General features: G+C 40.7%; 1 protein-coding gene across 3 annotated transcripts in view; it reads right to left on the bottom strand.

Moving 5' to 3' along the window:
• The window catches only part of EGFR (epidermal growth factor receptor), a 155,577-nt gene that overhangs the window by 126,087 nt on the left and 9,310 nt on the right, over positions 1 to 20,180 (bottom strand). Inside the window, exon 1 of one of the 3 annotated variants that reach the window (XM_086845418.1) lies at positions 3,105 to 3,234. The exons of the other annotated variants lie outside the window; for them this stretch is intronic. The gene's annotated coding sequence lies outside the window, so the exon portion shown is untranslated. Of the gene's footprint in view, positions 1 to 3,104; positions 3,235 to 20,180 lie in introns of those variants that run through there. 3 annotated transcript variants of the gene reach the window in all.

Consider the following 20,180-nt stretch of genomic DNA (forward strand, 5'->3'; position numbering starts at 1 on the left):
CTCAATTAAACAGACAGCTTTCCGCTTTCCTAATCTGCTTTGACTTTTCAGAGTGGATCTGGCCACACATGAAGTCACTCTGACCATCAGTTTACATTCAGCCCTTCGCTTACACCTCTTCCATCAAGGACAGCGCTTGCAGGATGCAACCACATGTAATATAAATACAGGGGTAGGAGAGCCCAGGGGCCCCTTCTGGAGAGAGACCCTTCTCCATGGAGGCTGTGGATGTTGCCCTTTACTCTGACCACTTTGTCCTGCCACCAGATCATCCAAAGGGAGAGCTGGGTCCCACCTCTGCCGTTCCTACAGGCAATCCCAGGGCTGAAACCTTGCTGGCGAGAGCTGCTGCTGCAGAAAACCATCTCAGCTTGAAGCTCTTCAGAGAGGGCAGGGTGTAGTTACACCAATCAAGAAGTTCAAGGCAGAGGAGGGGGAACATGTTCCAGCTTTCAGTATAAACACAAGGAGCTCTCCCCAGCCAAGCTGAAGTTTTTTTGTCTCCTTTGTAAAGCTCGCAGAGGTGTTCCACATGGCGGAACAGAACAACAGGGTTGTTTAGCACCCCGGGCAAAGAGCAAGTGTTTATTAACTGAGAGAAAATATTCCTGCTCAGACATGGCCTAGCACGCACAGCTCTGATGAGAAGTCTCTCCAGCCATCTACAATAATCGGACTAAGCTCTTCCTTAAGACTAAAAGAAGCATCTGCCTCACATTTTCATCATAGCTTTTACTCTTTTTTTCTTTTTTTTTTAAATTATATACAAGTTTTTCCATTTCAGCTTTAATAAGTCCATCATTTCTACCTGTAGTAATTTTCTGGGTACATCATGGATTCAAAATAAAAAGGGTCTGTTCAAAAAGTGTCCTTAAAATTTCATATGTAAACCTCCATCCCTTCTTCCATCTCTTAAGAGACTTGAAAATGCACTAATTTATTTTAAATACTTCAAGAAAACATGTATGTTAAACAAATCTGAGATGAGTTTAACATCCCAGAGCTTTAGCAATGTGCAGGTAAAGTAGAATGTATGTTAAGTGTCTATGTGCAAAAGGAGCAGAGATTTCAGGAGTAGAATATGTTGCAGAAACATTTAATCTTAAAACTGAGTACAGAAACTGTTAAAATATTCTTCTGAAGTGAACAGTCAAAGCTGGATTTTCCATTGGTATCAGGACCACAGCGCACACACACACACAGTTTCACAGTGAAAATAATCTAAATTTCTTTCCCAAGCAATATCCCTTATTTGTACTTCCTGTCTACAGATTGCAATGTCCCTCCCACATGGGTTGAGTGCAACCACTGAATTTGGATGAGTAATGACCAGCTGGGCTGAAATGTCTCCAGTAAAATGTTCCTCCACCACAAAGTATGAAACCTTTTTTGTTTTCTGGCTTTTAGTTCAGACTACAAAGCCTACAGATTTGAGAAACCACCCTATGTTTAAGCCAAAGGTTTGATCTACAGAAAGTTCATGCTTGCTTGGTAATGCAAACAGAGCACACTATCACCTGGAAGGGACTAAATCACAGAAACAGGGTGACATGAATGAACAACACACCCCAAAAAAAACACCCCAGATGAAACACAAAACACAATAAATTACCTGTACAAAAGAGGAATCAGCATTCCTCTCAGTAACACTCTAGGTCCTAATTACATATAATGATCTTGCCAGGTAGCAAGTTACCCATCAGCCCTGCCACCTCAGGACAAGAGGACAGATGCTCCTACCACAACATGCAGGTTTTCCTGAGAAAAGCAGGAAAAGCCAGTAACTACCTCAGGCAACTTAAATCTGTGTCCTTCATTTTTCCTATTCTATAAAAATAGGTTACAGTTTACAAAAAAAGATAGGAGTGTTCTTCACAAGCAGTCTTCAAGGGAGTCTGTGACCCCAGGGCAGACATTCTGAAAACCCTAAAGATAACTCCTAAATAGAAAAGCAGTGCTACTGTGAAACATATCTAACAGCACCCCTATTCTACACCAACTGACCATGGAACAGCATTTTAAAATCCAAACACCAAAGAGACCCTCCTCTCCAAAACACCTTGCTCTCCCAAGTAATAAGGGATGAGAAAACACAAGCAGAACACATATCTTTCCTCCCCTAGCCAGGGTCTAAGCAATGCATCTCTGAATGTCCTCCATGGAATGGATTCCATGGACTGCAATGCTGGCCATGGGCATTTTACTGTATGCAGGCAAGCACCAATCTAAAATGTGGGAAGGGACCCAGAAATCTCTCCCAAAAGACAAATGCATGGAATTCAACCATGTTATCTATAAGAATTTGGAGACTTCCCAATAACAGGTTAGGACAGCCTTGACATATCTGATGCTTCAGCAAGAGCCCTGTGGGAATGACTCACACCAGCCTGTGCAGCTGGCAAGCATTCAGCTTCCACACAGAAGATCAGGAGAGTCCCAAGAACTCAGTGGGACAGTGAGGAATGTTTAACAGCTTCAAAATCAGAACAATTTTCCCTTTTACAAGAGTGGGAGAGAAGATCTATAATGGTCAAGCAGCCAAAATAAATTTGCAACTGTCCTGTAGCTCTCCAGTTGTAACCTGCCTCTCTCCTGGAAGAAGTGAAGCACCTTAAATCCTATCCTCATGGGATGCATGGCATCCCACATGCTTTCCAACCTGCTAGCAAACACAGTTCTGTGAATCAGTGAGATTAGCAAACAACTTTTCTACCAAACGAAGGCTGCAAACATGAGTCATGAGATGACAGGATCAAGAAGTTCCTCCATGCTACTCACTCCCCAGAAATTCACATAAAAGCGGGTTCTCTACAACATCCTCTGCCCAATCTCAGTTCAGCTCTAAATGTTCTACTACCTATAAAATAACTTCTGGTATTAAATTGCTATGGGGAGGGGGGTTGTTTTGTATCACTGCATGTTTATATCACTGCAAGTTTGAAAGCAGATTAATCAACTTCTCAAATTTGCCTTGGGGAAACAATTGTTCTCTCTCATTTTTTATTGATGACTTTTTTTTCTTTTTTTTTTTATTTATTTATTTTACATTTCATTACAGCCCAAGACCTAGATTTTTAACCCAGTCCCTAACCAAATCAACATACCTTCTCTTTAGGAAAATGAAAAGTAAAGATGCCTTTCAGCTGAAAAAGCAGTAAGATCCACCTTCACATTAGTGACTCCTCCCTCAGCTCTCCACTCTCTGTTTGTACAGCAGGATCAAATCAGGCTAACAGGTTGCACCAGGGTCGCTACCAACCTTATCTTCAGTTAGTAATCCCACATATCTTTAAGAGGCAGGAACAACTTTGGAAAGTGTAATTGTGAACAGCCCATGAGCTTAAGTGAGCGAGCTCTGGCATGGGCCTTTCAATTCATTGCACTTCTACCTGGGAGGTATAGAAAAACATATCTTTTTTCTCAGCTCCATGGAGTTCTAAGTGAATTTCAACAGAGATGAAACTGCACAGGAAGCATCTGCTTTCCCCTCAGTGAGTGGTAGGGCTGCAAATCAACATTTTATATGCTGTTCCTACTTATTTAATCTAGCAGTTCACATTATGTTTTCGAGAAAAAACAGTACAACTGGATTAAAAAAAGAAAAGAAGTAGGCTGTGAATTTTTTTTCCCCCTCACACAAATATGTACGAAGTCCTTGGATGTTCCCATAATTTTCTGGCCTTGTCTTTAAAGACATTAATATGCTTAAATACCTGGGAATTAGATTTCAATTACCAGGATCCCCCAGAGGTGTTTTTACTTTTTCTTCTTCATTATGCAAAGAACATGAAGAAAGATCAAGTTTTTTATGAGCCCACCCACAAAGGCTTCAAATATGCTGACTCTTAAAACAAATTTGGAAAGAAGAACCTAGTCTTGGTGAATGTGTTTTAATGTTTAAAAAAAAAAATTTAAGAAGAAAATCATGAAAGGCCTCCTTTCACTCTGACAGAACAATCAGAGGACAGGAATGAAAATAATGTGACTTCCCAGTTTCCCCAAAACATCATTCCATTTAATTTCATCACCTACAAGGGTGCAGAGCCAATTTAACTGTTTCTGCTGCCCTCTTTCTCAGAAAGAAAAATGTGGAAAAGAGATTGGGCACCTTCACTTTCATCCTGTTCTCCAGGCAGAAACAACACCAGCCACCACTCACTACACCTCCCTGGTGTTGAAATGACTGAGCTGGTTACCAGAATAATAATGCAAAAAAATCAACAGGTGTAGACCCATAAGAGGCAGTTAATGCAATTATTAATAAATACAGCCATTTAGTGAAACCATCCACTTACTTTGTTTACGCTCTAGAAATTTTAGGCCTCCTTGGAAATTATCTTTCATCCTCTGGGAATGGAGTCTTATGGTTGGCTTCAAAGATGCTGGCACAAAGCATGCAGACCTTTTGTTTAATTGCCCTCTTTTGAAGCGGAATATTAAGTCAGGTTAGACTGAGTATGAAAGGGAGAAACCGGAGTTGATGGGAATGAAAGACAGTAGTACAAACCCTATCTATCCCCTTCTCCTCAGCAATAATGGTATTAAGGAAAGCATACGTTCCCATCCAGACTCTGAAAAATGCTCCAGCAAGAAAAGGGGTGGGGGGGGGGGGGGGGGGGTGGGGGAGGAGGGAAAGAATGCTTTGGATGGAAATAGCACTATACTTTCCTGAGTAAATTTTACATAATTTTACTTTTAGCATACAACAACATCCACAGACTGTGTATCTCAAGCTGTAAGTCTCAGAAGTACTGGTGCTGGAATAGCTCCACATGTCAGGAAGTATCTAATACTAAATTAGACTAAGACTGCCTGATAAAAACCCCATTGGTAATGTTTTTAAAGAATAAGAGTTTCTATGCAGCAGATGTGTGAAAATAAGAATAGACATATATTTCCATGGATACATGTAAGTAAATACATACAGAAATGCACAAGCAACCACACCTCTGTGGACACTAAGGGTTGGTTTGCCCCCAGGACTTAGGACTTTTCCAGCATGTTACAATTTAGTATTTGCATTTGTCAAAAAGAAACTGCCAAAGTGAATAGCTTGAACTGTTTTCGTTTGCTGATACAAGTTGTTACGCAAACAAAAGAGAACAACTACTCAGCACCTGTGGACACGCAGTGAACTGCTTTGCTCTTGACAAAGAAAACTTTACAGGGGAAGAAAAATGGTCTCTTTTCCTTCACCTGTAACAGCAAAATTTTCCACTCTTTTTACTGACATTCAGGGCATTGCTTCCTTAAAGCTTCCAGAGTTTAAATGAAATCATTGCACTGGTTTTATCCAGTTAAGTAAGCAATCATAGAAGCTACAAGCAATAAACCTCTAGAGTGCAAGGAGGTGGGCTGCTCAGTCACCTCTGTCAAGTGCTCTGAAACTCCTCTTTAAAACGTTGGTGCTGGATTTTTATTTAGTATTTGAAGTAATTATTTTCCTTTCTCTTGTAAAATCTTAGCTTCAAGTAAGTTGCAGCACACTGGGTTCTGATGAGGCAAGGGACAAAACCCTGTCCTTTGGCCCTGGTAAGTACATGTCATTCCCATGCAGGAGATAAACTGTGGTCCTAAAAGGGATGTGCATCCTGGATTTAGACAGTTGATAATGAGTCATTACAAATAATATACAGTGAAAAACAGAGGCCATGTGGATCCAAACCACTTCGTGCACGTAAGACAAATGCTTTCGTGGGCAAATACAGAAATGCACGCTCTTCCCTGCCACGGCAGACAGGGAATTCTCCAGGCAGGCGTAGATCCATACCGTACTGTAAATTACGGCCTGCTATAAGTGAAAAATGCTGATTTGGGGATTGTTCACTTTGTTATAATTTTCCAAGAGTAATATCCTGCAGGGAACAGCCAAGTTAATACAATGTTTCCACTCAAAAATTGGCAGCATGAGCACAGCCGATGGGGTGTATTTAATGAGACTTTGCCTGCTGATAAAATGTTATTGCAGAACGTGCAGGCTAAGGAGAGCCTCATATTTTCCATCCCGGATGAAATGCTAGCCTAGCAAAACCCAGTAACTAGCAATAGTTCTCTGGATTTGTAATACAATGTATAGTCTTACTCTGTTTTAGACATGTTCTTCAATTCATAAGATTTTTCAGCCATCAGAAGCGTACAGATGCCCTTTTGTCTGGTTTATTCTCAAAGGGAGAGGCTTGGGATCTGCCATGGATACGATTCATACCCGTTATTGTCACACTTGGCTCTGACGTGCTGCACAAAGGTTCATCTGCTCCATTTGAACACGAGTGTAACTTATGGATCTAATCACCTCCAACATGAGTATTTGCTCATCTTTTCTGAACCTACTCAGTATTTTCTCCAAATTCCCTATTTTTGGCACAGGGAGTGAATAATTTGCAGTGAAATGTGAAACTGCAGTAATGTACAAAACAAAATCTGGGATTGAGCAACTGAACTGAAAAAAATCCAAAGTGTCAAAAAGCCCCCGCTGCTCCGTTGTGAGCATGGCACGGAGATAACAGATGTGTGCAGCCCTGAAACCATCCTCTCTGCTCCTCTCCCTGCCCTGTGCCTACAGTGCTCAGCACTCCTTTTGCATCCATCAGCTTGCATAAAGCTCACAAGCTGCTGAAGACTGAAACTCATGGAAACATAACGCGGGGAAAACTCCATTTCACGCTACATCTCCACGATCAGCATCGTGCACAGATTGAAGTTTCAACTTCTGCATCCGTCGCCAGATGACAGATCAGTGCCTGAACACTGAGGGCTCGGAAGAAGATGCCAAGTACCACGAGAGGCCCTTGGGCTGGGCACGGGAGGTTGCACAAACACACACCAACAAATGTTACGGGTCTCCCCCAGGGAACTTGGGGGAGAGCTGAACAAGATGCGAATCTCTTGGAGTAACAGTTTTGCCCTAATTTGTAGAATATTGTTTTGCAGCATGACTGTTTTACATCCAGTATTGTGGAGAGGAGGAAAAGAACCCCCAAACACTGCCTTGAGTTCACAGGCCAAGTGCTTGCTAGAGCTACTAACAAACAAAGTGCGTGTGTGTCAGCATGTGCGTGTAACTCCACAGCTCTTTTCTCCACCCCCATACGCAGCACAGGGAATCTGCTAATGCTTAAATGGTGGGGAAGGTCAAAGATTTATTGTGGGAAAGCCAACAGTAATTTTGCTGCCTCCCTAGAATACTGCAAACAGCCAAATTGCACAGCTTAAGTAGAAAAATGAAAGTTGTGCTTTAATTTCAGACTTTAAAGAAACTGTAGGTTTGCTGGTCATAGAATCCACCACCCGAGGGTACAGCCCCACTGTATATTTCCATTAATTGAGGGCAGCAAGTTATTGCCTCATAAGCAGAGGGAATTCCTTCTACATAACATGACAACAAACTTTCCAAAAGTAGAACTTGAATGTCAGAAACCTCCTTGCAAACAGGCCTGCCGAAAGGCCCAAATCCCTGCCTTTCACAAGGATTTCTCCAACTTTCCTTGTGCCCCTCCTCAAGAAGAGGTATGGAAACACTTTGGGGCAAGAGGCAGAAAGATCTTGTGGAAACACTGTGGAAAGCACTGTGTTCAATCTGGAAACAGGATTTCCTTCAACACCATGAAGGATGAACTAAGAGAGGTTTGCTCTCTCTCCCCAAGTGCCCAATTTCTTCTGGTCACACACTCGACTTTGGGGAACACCACGTGCTGCAACCATGAAGTGTCCCAAAGAGCAGACACAACCAAAGGCTTATTCAAAACGCGCAGAGTGAGATTCTCAAAGATGTAATCTGACCTCCCCCAGGCTGGTTCCAGGCTCAGTCTTCACTTTTAGGAAAACATTTTTCCATGGAAGAAAGCTGCTAGCGGGAAGGACCCTCTGTGCTCAGGAGTGGCTGCATATTGCAACACCCTGGTTTGGCAGAGGAGGCTGCAGCGTCCCTGCAGCTGTCCTGGGTAGCAGCCAGGGGCTCTCGCTGAAGGTGCTTCATCCCCTGTCCAAGTCTTTTATGAGTCCCAGACTTGCACAAGAGGACTGATGCCAAGTTCAGTATGTTCTTGGTTTTACCAGCTGCCTTTTTAAATTAAATTATTCCAATTCATAATGGGACGAGAAACTGTGAATAAAAAGGTGCAAAAGCTTCACTTGATTTTGTTCATGTTCCTCGGTGTTTAGCTGGGGATGTTCACTCCACAGCCCAAGGCTTCAGTCAGTGCCTGTGGCTGATGCAGACTTTTCTCTGGTAGGAGAAGGAGGCTAAAAGCATTAAAGTGTCAATCCCATGTAAAAAGCATGGAGCATCTAGCCTGTCCTGTGTTAAAGTAATGCTAAGTGACATAAAAAGTGAACATCTCTCTGTACTTCATCCCAAAGCTTCCAGCAATTTGTTCCATTACCAAACCTCAAACCATTTATATTTTCAAGCAGTTGCATTTTAGACCTGCACTGCTTTTTCATTCATCACAGATATGCAGAGATAGGTACTTTGCAATTTTTGCTATCTCCACATTTCAGCACACTATGGAAAAACATGGGGCAGCACTCAGTGTCAAGGCCTCCCCAGCTTTACTTTTCAGACCTCACCACAAGTAGACACCCTGGTGACTGGGCTCATCAATGACAATTTTCACAGGGGCTATGAAGGGCCCCAGGCCTGAGGGATCTTCCCTTGCATCATATAAATTTGTCATCCAACTGGCAACTTCTTGCCATGATGATCACAAAAGCAGATTAACAAACATTCATCACATTTCAGAAGAAATCCTGAGGTTGCTACATGAACCAGCCGGGTCTGGATGGCACGTGCCCTGTCCAAACAGCTCGATCCTCACCAGTGAGGGTAAATGGAGCGAGCAAACCAGGCCAGTAGTTGAAACGTTTTCTAAAAATCGCTGAAAAGAAAATAAAGAAATTCAATTGCTGGCCTCACACGGTACCATCAATACATGACAAAAAGCAAGCACTTGGTTTCAAAGGGGTCATTAAGCCTTAAACTATCCACTTAACAGGAACGCCAGTAGCAATACTGGTCAAGTCAATGTTTGTGCATGATTACACTTCAAATTTAAACGTGAAGCTGTTGTACACAACAGGATCTGTGGAGACTTGTTTCTCTTTCTAATGGATTTAAATTGCCATTAAAATAGAACCCAGGACAAAGGTACAAAACATGCTTGAAGAACAAACATGCATTTTCAAAACACCATGAAGTTATCAAGGGCATTTTGTGTTGCCTGTCCCATGCACATAAGTTAAAAGAAAATATTCAATTAAAAATAACTAAAAATTGGGGGAAGGAGCACCTTGGGAGTCAGATCATAGAATGGACAGACATCATATGGTGCTCTTCTCCACTCTTCCCAGCTATAAGATGTTTTCCTTCCTATGAAGTTTTGTCCAGAGGCACAGCTCAGCCCTGGGAATGCTCAGTCAACTGAAATCTTACGGTGAGGGCAACAGGTGAGTGGTTGGGCAAAGGAATATGCCTATCCCACCTCAGGAGAAAATAAAGCAAACACAACATGACCAAGACTGGCATCAGGTTCTCTGGCCAAGGAGAAGTGTCCAAACCTCTTTTTCATGGTTCAGTTTGGCCAGTTCGCAAGTATCCTTGTGATACAGTAGTTAAGTGCTGAAGCTGTGCAGAACCTTTTGCAGGCTTCCCAGATATTACAGGGCTAGTTTTACCTTATAAAGGCCTTCTGTCTTTAGAAATCCTGTTAGATCTGCAAAACAGCTGTTGTCCTGAGATTTTGCCAATGGACCAAACTCTCTTTCAATTGAAATAAGTTATGCACCCCCTAGGCCTCTACGGTATCAAATGCTATAAAAAAATAAAGTAAGAATGGACATGTAAATATCCCACCCTGGCATGCTGCAGAAAGTAGTGTCACTAAAAAAACACCCAGAACCCAGCCAAAAAACAATAACAGAAAGCAAACACCCAAACCAGAATTCACTATGCCATGTAGGTGCCTCATAAATATCCTCTTTAAGTCTTTACCCGCAGTTAAATTTGGATTGCAGCAAAAAACCTCATTTGTATTCAGCCAAAGGATTGCTGCTAATGCTGCAGAAAAACACAGTGCAGATTAATTCTCAATATTAATGAAAGCAGAATATCCTAAAGCTGTGAACTAATAAATATGCAGTCATGGCCAATCACAGTTTGTAGACAATATATAGTTCTAAGCTTTAAAAGTTTCTTTTTCTTTTTATCCTCTGTTTTCTATTGGTCCACAACTTAGAAACCCTGATAGACTTCACGAGAAAGTGTCATGGACAGACAAATTAATGGGACCTTAAGGAAGCTGTTACACAGCCCTCACCCAGAGAAGTTTTAACAGGGTGAATCATGCCTAACCCAAACACAACCTCCCATCTTATCGAGGAGGCTCCAACCCCTGCAGACGCCAAGCCGGGGCCAAAGAGCAAAGGTGCAGAGCTGGGCCATCATGCCAAGGCTGTGAGCAGTGCCAGGAGCCATGGGGCAGGCAGAGCCTTTCCCCCCGGCGTGCCGGGACAGCGGCTCCCACAGGGGCATCACCCGCCCAGCGGCAGCCCCAGCGCAGCGTTTGGAGCTCCAGGATGCCCACACGCTCCTTGCAAAGTCAGAGGCAATTAGTAACCAGTACATGTCCCCAAAACGGTGCATTTTGGGGCAGTTTCCAAACATGCACACACTAACACTTACAAAGACCCCAGCACTTACACCTTGCTGTGGCTTCACTCATTGGTTTCACGTCTAAGAAAATGAAGTCTCTTTAGCACACACACCTTGTATTCCAGCACATAATTCTTGACAATGCAAAATTACTTGGGGTTGGGGTGGGGTGGGGCTTAGACCATATCAAATCTATACAACAGTGCAGACAATTATAATACACAGATCCTGATTTTATAATCCTCTTTTGACTATCTCATGGGAAATCCATTATTCTGATCCCTATGCAGTCAAGCCAAACCCACCCATGCCAAATCAAAAACAAAGGTCTCCCCAAAATCCAGAGCTTGCTAAGGATTTGATACTTGAATTCAGGTAATTTTAGCTCCTCCTTGATGTGTCTTTTTCTTGGGCTTACTTCTTCCAGCACTTATTCTGAGACACTAAGCCAAAATCCCCTGCTTTATCTGCAACAGATTATGATTTCCATGCAAAATTCCTTACTGCAGTTACAGTGGCCTGAAATAAATACCCCAAACAACAAAAAGTAAGTGGCAGACTATGGCACAGGACTTATCTACAATAAATCATAAAGGACAAACTTTTTTTTTTTTTTTTTTAAACAAGTCCTTTACACCTGACAGCCCAGACTGGGAGCAAACCTGAAAGACTTGCATTCCTGCTTTTGAGCATTGCTTTTCCTGACTGTAGACCCAGGTCTGGTTTCAGACCTGAGCACAGGACCTCAGCATTTCAGCAGGGCTGCAGAAGATTTACCTATGGGTAGAATGTGACCTTATGTTTCCATATCACAGTGCTGCAGATACTTACACTTGTCCCCTTGTCATACCTGTGCATGTAAAAGTACTGTTAGCTTTAGATAACTGCTGCCTGCTGCACAGGTAAATGTTTGCTATTCCTTCCTATAAATGAAAACAATGCTAACAAACTTGCCTGGCTTTCAGAAGCCTCTGGTGTTTAACTTAGTCCACAGGTAAAGCAAACTCTCTCTCTTTAGCATATCATGTTGTACACAACCAGGAAACACAACAAGGAAACACATGCATTTTGAACTGGGAGTGCTAAGCATTATAATAAATCTGGTGCAATGAAATACAGAGTCCATGAAACCTCTCCCTGACATCAGTAACTCACTTTCACTTTGTGCACAGGCTGTGAGTTATAGACAAAACACCATTTTCAGATATCAACCCTACCTACCACCACATCCTTTAGGCAAGGCCCTGAACTTCATGTACTGAAATAATGCCACTGCCTCTAATTTTAAAATTCAAAACAGACTGTCCCTTCAATGTCTCTGTGAGCAGACAAACAGATAAGTTTCCTACCTGGTTAAACTACTAGGAATGGTGAACCCAGTTCCTCTGCCCCTGGGAGCTCCTTTCAGATAAACAGTCATCAGACTTCTAAGCTTTTCTGCCTCTATGTCTCCAAAAGCATTTTTAATATGCATCTCAAGCAGCTTGTTAAAAACCTGCTAGTGCTGGAAAGCATTCCCAACATAACATCGAGGTTATCATCAGAAGTGAGTGATTAATTAGATATCAGGCAGACAGGCTGGATTTTTGAAGGTGGATGTATATTTCTGAGATAAATCACTGCCTGCATTCAATTTTTGCTGTAGCACATTTAAAGTACTACATACAAATAACAAATACATCATTAAAAACTCTGCTTTTGACCACAAACTCACTTATTTTCATTGTCTCAGGCAAATTGTCATACATGTTATGTGTCTGAACACCCTCACTACACACCTATTCATTTAATACAGTACTGGGAACATGCATGAGATACCTTTTATGCATTGGACTCCCCTGGTATATGTGTACCAGAACTAAACTGAGTTTCTGAAGAAACTTTTTAGGGACCCTCTCAATCAGTTTTTCTTACTGTTGAGGCAGCACCACAAAGGTGCTGTTTCCAGTCCCAGGATACAGTCATTATTGCTTTAACTCAGTGAACTTCCAAGTGCTTTTGGCATTTGTTCAAACAAAACATACTGAGGCCGTAGGATGGTTATCAAGTATAAACCTGCTCCACCATCCTAAAGTGAGAGTGACAGTAAAGATAGTTACCAAGAGAGAGAATCCATGAGAAAGATCAAAATGGGGATTACAGAGAAGGAATATGACTTTAAGTACTGTGGATTATACTACAGTGAAGGTGTAGAAGGTAGAGGATCAGAAATCATCCCAAACTGATCTCTCAGTGTTTGACCCAGGCTAGGAAGGGAAAGCCGCCTTACAACCCCAGCATGGCTTTCATACAAAACTTGTGAATTTTCAGAGGCATTTTAATGACAACCTATAGCTTCACCAGGGCTTGGGTTCAGCCCTGATCATCCAGCTATAGTAGGCTCTTCTTACACCTCAGTGTCTTAAAAGGAAAACTCACATAGGTTTACAGTACTAGGTTCAGACTAGCTTAAAACATTTCCTAGTCTTTCCTAGGTCTCTTGTCTCCCCTAAAACAATTACATTTTACAGTACAGAAACTTTTACCATGTCCTCTAACGTTTAATAGACAACAAAACATATTTCTATACACACCACTCAACACAGACTCCTTGCTATATCAAATACAGGTGATGCACAAATGTAATATGAAACCTTGTCCAAAATTGAAAACTACTCATAAATCAAAACTTCTGATACTTACAGTTACTCATGACTTCCCTTTCAATCATTTTCAGTGGCTCATTGGAGAGAAATGCCAGGTATCTGCCCTCACCAGTCACACCCCATGAAAGTGTCACCACTGGAATCTCTCAAAACCATCACTCCCTTTCACAATGCAATTTTTGTCACCTGTAAAACAAGACTCTTGAACCTGTATAAACTCTAGCCCTACACAGAACTCAGCTGATTTCAAAGGGACTGCACATAGATTTGAAAAAATTCATCTGTCAAAGAGCTTGCTGAATTCAATCTATTGCTATTTATTTCCATTAAGAACTTTTCCCAACTTCTGAACAAATTCATGATCTCCTTCCACTGTCGCACTCCCCAAGTGTTAAGTTCCTACTCTCACTTTAGCTACATGCACTTTAAAAATCTGTTTAATGTACATTTATAAGCACTACATAGATGGGAGCTGCTTCAGTACCGGGTGGCATAGCAGTTGCTGTGGTAACACCATTTTTTTCTTAAATGATAAAGCAAGAGTGCCAGAGGCCTCTATATACTAAGAATTACATATTAACATATCACCTCAGGCCTATAGTGAATAGTTCTCAGGAAAAGAGAGAGAGGTGTATGCTACACACACACTCTCTCACGCGTGCTTCTTCGCAAGAGTTCCCAAGTAAAAATTTTGGCTTCAACACATCCAGTGTGTGAGTGAAATGCCACTCAACTCCATCAAGTTCATTCCAGCAAGTTCAGAGATATCTCATTTTTGCTAATCCATGAGACCACCACTTTGGCTGGCAGAAATCAATGCCTGAAGCCACAGTGCTTTACACAGCCTGAAGAATTCACCCACATTAATCACATCCAAAAATACATCTAGAAACAATCTTTTCAGAAAAGAAAGTGGAAGGACAATTATGAGAATATCTACTTACTAGATTTGCCTTACCTAGGCAAAAGACTCATTGCAAGTTATAACACTGATACCATAAAATCTTGGGATGTGATTATCATCTTACCTTCTGTTTTGGGAGAATTACTTTTTGGCATAGTGTTCATACAATACAGTGGGGTATTCCATATCAGTTTTTCCCTTTAAACTAGATGAGAAGAATTTTCTTAGGCAAATAAAGTAATAAAAAAAACTTGAACCTGCAGTGGCAGGCAAAATATCCACAGACTTCAAAGGGATATGATGCCTAAGGTTTGCTGGATTAAGCCTGAAGAGAAAATGCATGTTCCTGCTGCAGTGTTACTGTAACCGAGAAGCAAGAGTTCCAGATTTTCTTCTCTCTCCTCTTCCTCTCTGTAATTTTACTTTTTCCATAATCTTCCATGCATGTAGCTGCAATACTTTTTTTTTTTTTTTTTTTTTTTTTTTTTTCCCAAAGTTGCACATTCTGAAGCTGGGGAGCCAAATCATTTTGAGGCCCTCCTTGAATTCCACTTTACCACCCACTGCCAAGTACATCAGGAAGGTGGAGATGGAGCAAGCAAGTTTATTGAAATTCAAGATCATTAACATAAGAATTATGTTTTTCTGGGGTAAAGCACTCCTGAAGCTGTATAGGTAGAGACTGGAGAATATATTCCCCCAAGATACTTTCCTACCTCTACCATCACCTCGTAAAGAAAATAAAGCAAATAAATATGGGTAAGCAATAACTCCAGGAGGGCAGAACTTGTGTCTATAAAGAACATTTCTGTTCCCCACCTTCCCAGAGTATAAAAGTGAAACTCCAACTACAGGCAGGTAATCCTGTAGGTGCAGCTCCTCCTGTCTATCCCATGCTGCAGAGGTGGAAAGTCCATGTTCAACTCTTCATTAAGCTTTGTATTAGCAATGTTTATGCACTGGATATGTTGAATATCACCAACAAAATATCAGCGCTGGAGCAATTCACTGCTTGACTAAACTAATGACATATTTTCCTGCTGTCCTCATTGCATTATCAGTGCAGTATTAACAGTGATGTTGCTTAATGCACTGTTAAATACCCTGTGCTATTTATTTTCTTGCAAAAGAACTTCCTTCTCTTCCCACTTTGGATTAAAGCCCATTTTGTATCACACTATGGCCAATAATTTATCTAACCAATCATGTGGAAGGGATGAGGGGAATAAAAAGGAGATAGGAAGGTAGTAGCTGTGAAAACAATTTTAAAGGAACCATACATTGACACAGCTTGTATGTTATAGACAAAATTTAAGTGCTTCTGCACTTCTTTTTTTAAATGGAGTATTAATGTGTATGAAAGTAATTAAGCCTTTTTAATATTCACTTTCTAATAACTGTAATGCCAAAAAACCCACAGTAAAAGCTAACAACAGAGTAGAGATCTAGTAAACTTGAACTATTTTTTTTATTTTTATATAAGCCCTGCATTGACATTGCATTTTTGTGCTGATCTAATGAGCAACTGGCAGAGTGAGGCACATGAACCTCACAGGAACCTACACACAGGAACCTCAGATGTAAAGCCACCTCAGCCCAAGCCAGGTAAGGGACTTCTGGGCAGCTACAGCAATTGTGGACCTGAGTCATTAATTTTTAGCTGACAGTATTTTTTTTATTATTTATTATTAGAGTTATTACATCTTCAGAGTGAAAGCCTTATTTCATGAAATTACATAAACACCATTGATGGTAGCAATTTATTCCAGGACCTGAAGACGTTCACTGGCAATCTAGCAAAGGATGGAATTATTGTTGACAATTTTACAAAAGCTTTTATCAGACTTTATGGGCCATTAAGCCCAACAGTGCGATTACCAGTACGATATCATCTCTCTCAGTAGTACAGTGCTGGCCCACAACAATCCATTTTCCAATCCTCTCTATTACAATCAGTCTGTTTACTTAGAAGTCATATGTTTGCTATTTCTGAAGTGATCTGAGTCTTTAAAACTGTACTTTAGTCCACAGATAGGATCCAATAGGTATCATACTAAACCGGATAAAACAGCCCTTCTTTAAAATTCCAACAATCAACACAGATCATCTCTTCATAAATTGAAATACGAAACACAGATGTTAACATACCTGCATTAAATGACATTATACAGGCAATACAATAAAAAAGGTAATATTTCTCTCCAGAACATCAAATGATTCAGTTCTTGACCCGAGTTTGTCACTGACACCCTTCCATGGCCTATGCTATCAGGAATTAATTTGGCTCATAGTAACTAATGACCAGGCAGAAATGAAATAGAGAAGGTGTTAATTAGCTGTTTTTACTCTTAATTCACTGAATAACATGTGCTCATTGATGCAAACCAGACTGCTGCTGCTCAAATCAAGATGACCCTCATTTAGAAAAAGGGTCTGCTCCTCCTTTTTTGCACATGCTAAGTCTTTCATGTGTCAGTGAGAATTATCCACACATACTGATGGGAGCATCTTACACACTGCTGAACACAAAACTTCCTTGCTGCTGAATTAGTTCATCTACCATAGACAACTGTGATAAACTGGTGCTGCCTAGGGGATCTGCCTCATTAAGGAGGGAAAGAGAACAAGAGCAGATCTGAAATAATAAAATCATTAACAAGAGCACCTTGAAGAGCTTATTAGGTAGGAAACAGACTGACAATACCATTGTTCAACAATTAATTAATTACTTTTTGAAGACCAGATGGAAATAAGAGAGCATCTCAGTTGTCATCCTTTCAAATTCAAAACAAAAAGACAAATATCAAACTGATCCATTAACTGGAGATGTAGCCTAAAACAGATGTTTTAAGAAATAATGAGATCCTACCAGAAACTGAAGATGCTCAGTTTCGACTTCACCTCTTACTGCAGACTTTCTCACTGCAGGAGGTCAAATTAGGAGCTACAAATTACTTTTACTCCAAATTAAAAATGCTGCAACTCAATTACTTATCCTTACAGTCAGGTGGAAGCTGAACACACAACATAAATTTGTCTTACATGCTTTCCCTTCCGGATCTGCTGTGAAATTCTTGTCACTGCTCCTACTCTCAAAGACTGAACTTCTGCTGTTAATTTTAGGGTAGTGATAATGGCATCAGTATCTATCCAGATGTTACAAACCTGGCAATAAAGGCAAAGTGTGGAGCTGATACTACCTTGCAAAGCACCTCACTCAGTCTGCCGCACAGACATCAGCTCAGTTCTCACACTGATCTTCCTCTGCTACAAGAGTGAAGCTTTTAAATAGAAGCCTGTGCTCTGTCCCTAACATGTTTGGGTACACAAGGACCAGCGAGAAGGGGCTTCTTTCATTAGAAAGCCAAACACCTAATGGTCCTCTAGTACAGGCAATCAGTGCCCTGCTAGCTGTCGTGCCTCACCAAGGACAGTGTCAGCATTCTGATACTAGTCAAAATTCAAATATGGAACCTGAGGTGGGAAAAAAACTCTCTTGCTGGACATAATTCATCTTCTGTTCACATTACCACAGGTCTTCATTAGGAAAGACCCGAATCTGTACCTGGGGGAGGGGAGATGTGATTGTTACTACTGGCTTCCCAACAGCTTGGTTTTTAGGAGTGTTTGCAGAGCCAGACTAAGGGAGAGAGGTCACACTTCCACTGTTTCTCAACTCTCCTCAAATGCCAAGGGCCCCACATCCTACACACTGCTCTGTGGTGCAAAACCCATGTTCATGCGGAAACCTAACAGCTTCAATTACGGTCTTGCTGTGACAAATCAGCTTCCAGAGTCAGGATTTTGCCAACTAACATTTCTGCTTCCAAAAAAATTGGTTTGTTTTGTTCTGGTTTAATCGGTTTTTCACTTGGGGTTTTCTGTTTGTTTTTATGGGAAAGAAAAAAAAAAAAAGCATGTACTTGATGCTGAAGTCTGAAGAGCCTGTAAAACAAATTTAATCCTGTTCAAGAATTGAGAATGTCAAAATTCCATTCATGAGAAATAGGCTGCAATAAAAATGGAGGAGAAAAACTCCACCCCTGTAACTTGGATTTTCACTAAAGGCCCTTACTATTCAGCAGTTTCCAAAACATCATGCCAACCAGTCACTCAGACTTGAGGATAACTCCTCCACATTTTTATGGGGGAAGGTTTCCTTGTCTTCATGTGCCCAGTAGGTGATCTGTGAACCTTCAGATTTAACACATGAGAAGCAAATTTGTCAAACAGTCATATATGGTTATATCACAGCTGTCCCTTCCCAATGATTAAAGGAAATGAAGAAGTTTTTATTTTTCTCCCAGCTTCTAAAGTTTGTGCAAAATATACTGCCAATGCCTCAGGTAGGAGAACCGTAACTTCCACTCTCAGAAGAAATAGTGATCACATCTGTAAAATGGCATTTTCGTCTGGCACTGAAGATCTGACATCATGATTTTGAAAGTCTCTTTTATCAAATAGGCATCCATTGTCTCTAATGTACCTTTCATGCTATATTAACTGAAAAAGTTGGAAAGAAACATGATAGCAACGTTTTCTCCTGAATAGAGCAGAGGATCACTTGGCCAGTAGGCCCCAAATCCTACCTATTCTCCATGCCTCCTTCAACCAGAGCTATTTATTGCCTTTGATAGTCCAGGGTGTATTTTCTTAAATTAACATTGCTTTGTCCATGGTACAAACACGTACGACAGAGTAGTAAAGTGACCGTACATTTTTTAAAAAATGCATGGGATTTTTCAGTTTGATAATACAGCTACCAAAAATTAACCCAAACTACAAAATAACAACATCAGGAAGCAAAGAGAAAGAAGACCTTTTCTTCCTTGTCTTCTACATTGAATTGCAATGCTCTCATCCCAAGCCCAAGATCAGAAGTTGCAGGTGACCCATGAAACACCAGGGACAGCAAATAATCCATGAACACATCTGAGAAAAGCAGCTTTCTGCACCTCTGGTTATACACATCCATGGGAGTTGATGGCCAAGCAAGAAATAAAAGAAAGCTAGGACTGCAGAAACTGTAAATATTTAGAAAGCAGCTGCTTGAGAATTGCCCACTACAGTTGCAGAAAATGGATGTGCCCCTGGCCAGGTGACTTCTTTTTCCCATGAAGTAAGTTTCTGTTTGTAGAAAATTCACAAGAAAATATAAGTGTAGAAGATACAGCACAACACCACCTGTGCAAAACAAGTGTGCATCTCATTTTAATGTGAGCTCTGGTTAAGTGGCTTGTGTTGAAATGCTACCTAGCATTCCAAGTGTAAACCAGCTTAATCATATCTATTGAAAACCACATAATAAATAACATGAAATATGCAGCATGCCATCCTAATTGCAGAGGTTGTCTCACTTACTAGAAGTCATTTATTTATTCAAATGACTTGAGCTACGTGATTCAATCTGAATCATGGGAACTAGTTACTGATTTGTGCAAACAGCCTCTTACTTCTTTGCTAAAGGCATTGTTGAAATAACTGACCCAACTGCTAAAACAAGCTTCTTCCTTGAACCCTGCGCCTCCTGCTTTAGTTTTACCTCCTGAGTGAACTTCAGAAAACATCATTGTTCTTCAAAAATATTGTGAACTTAATTAAAAATTAAAAAAAAAACCCAATTCCAATGTAATAAATTAATAATGCAATGGAAAAATTGGTATTTTCAAGATCAAATAATTCCTTAGTAATAGGGAACTGCATATGCAGCCATAACTTTACTTTGCAGAATTGAAATATACAGCTCTCAAGAAGAAACATCTACTGCCTCAGATGTGAATCAAACTCAACTTTCAGAATTACACATATGTCTCAGATCTTAATGGGGGAGGGGGAGTGAATACATATCCCCAGACAGAAGATGCTACAGTTTTATTTTTTTTTCGGTTGGTTTGTTTTAGGGCTTGGTTTGGTTTTGTTTTTTTTTTTAAGTTAGGACTTGCAAATATGAAAATCGCCATCATAACTATGCTGCAGCTACATA

Source organism: Cyanistes caeruleus, chromosome 1 (genome assembly GCF_971803275.1).
Source record: "Cyanistes caeruleus chromosome 1, bCyaCae1.hap1.1, whole genome shotgun sequence".
In the NCBI taxonomy this organism is placed as follows: domain Eukaryota; kingdom Metazoa; phylum Chordata; class Aves; order Passeriformes; family Paridae; genus Cyanistes; species Cyanistes caeruleus.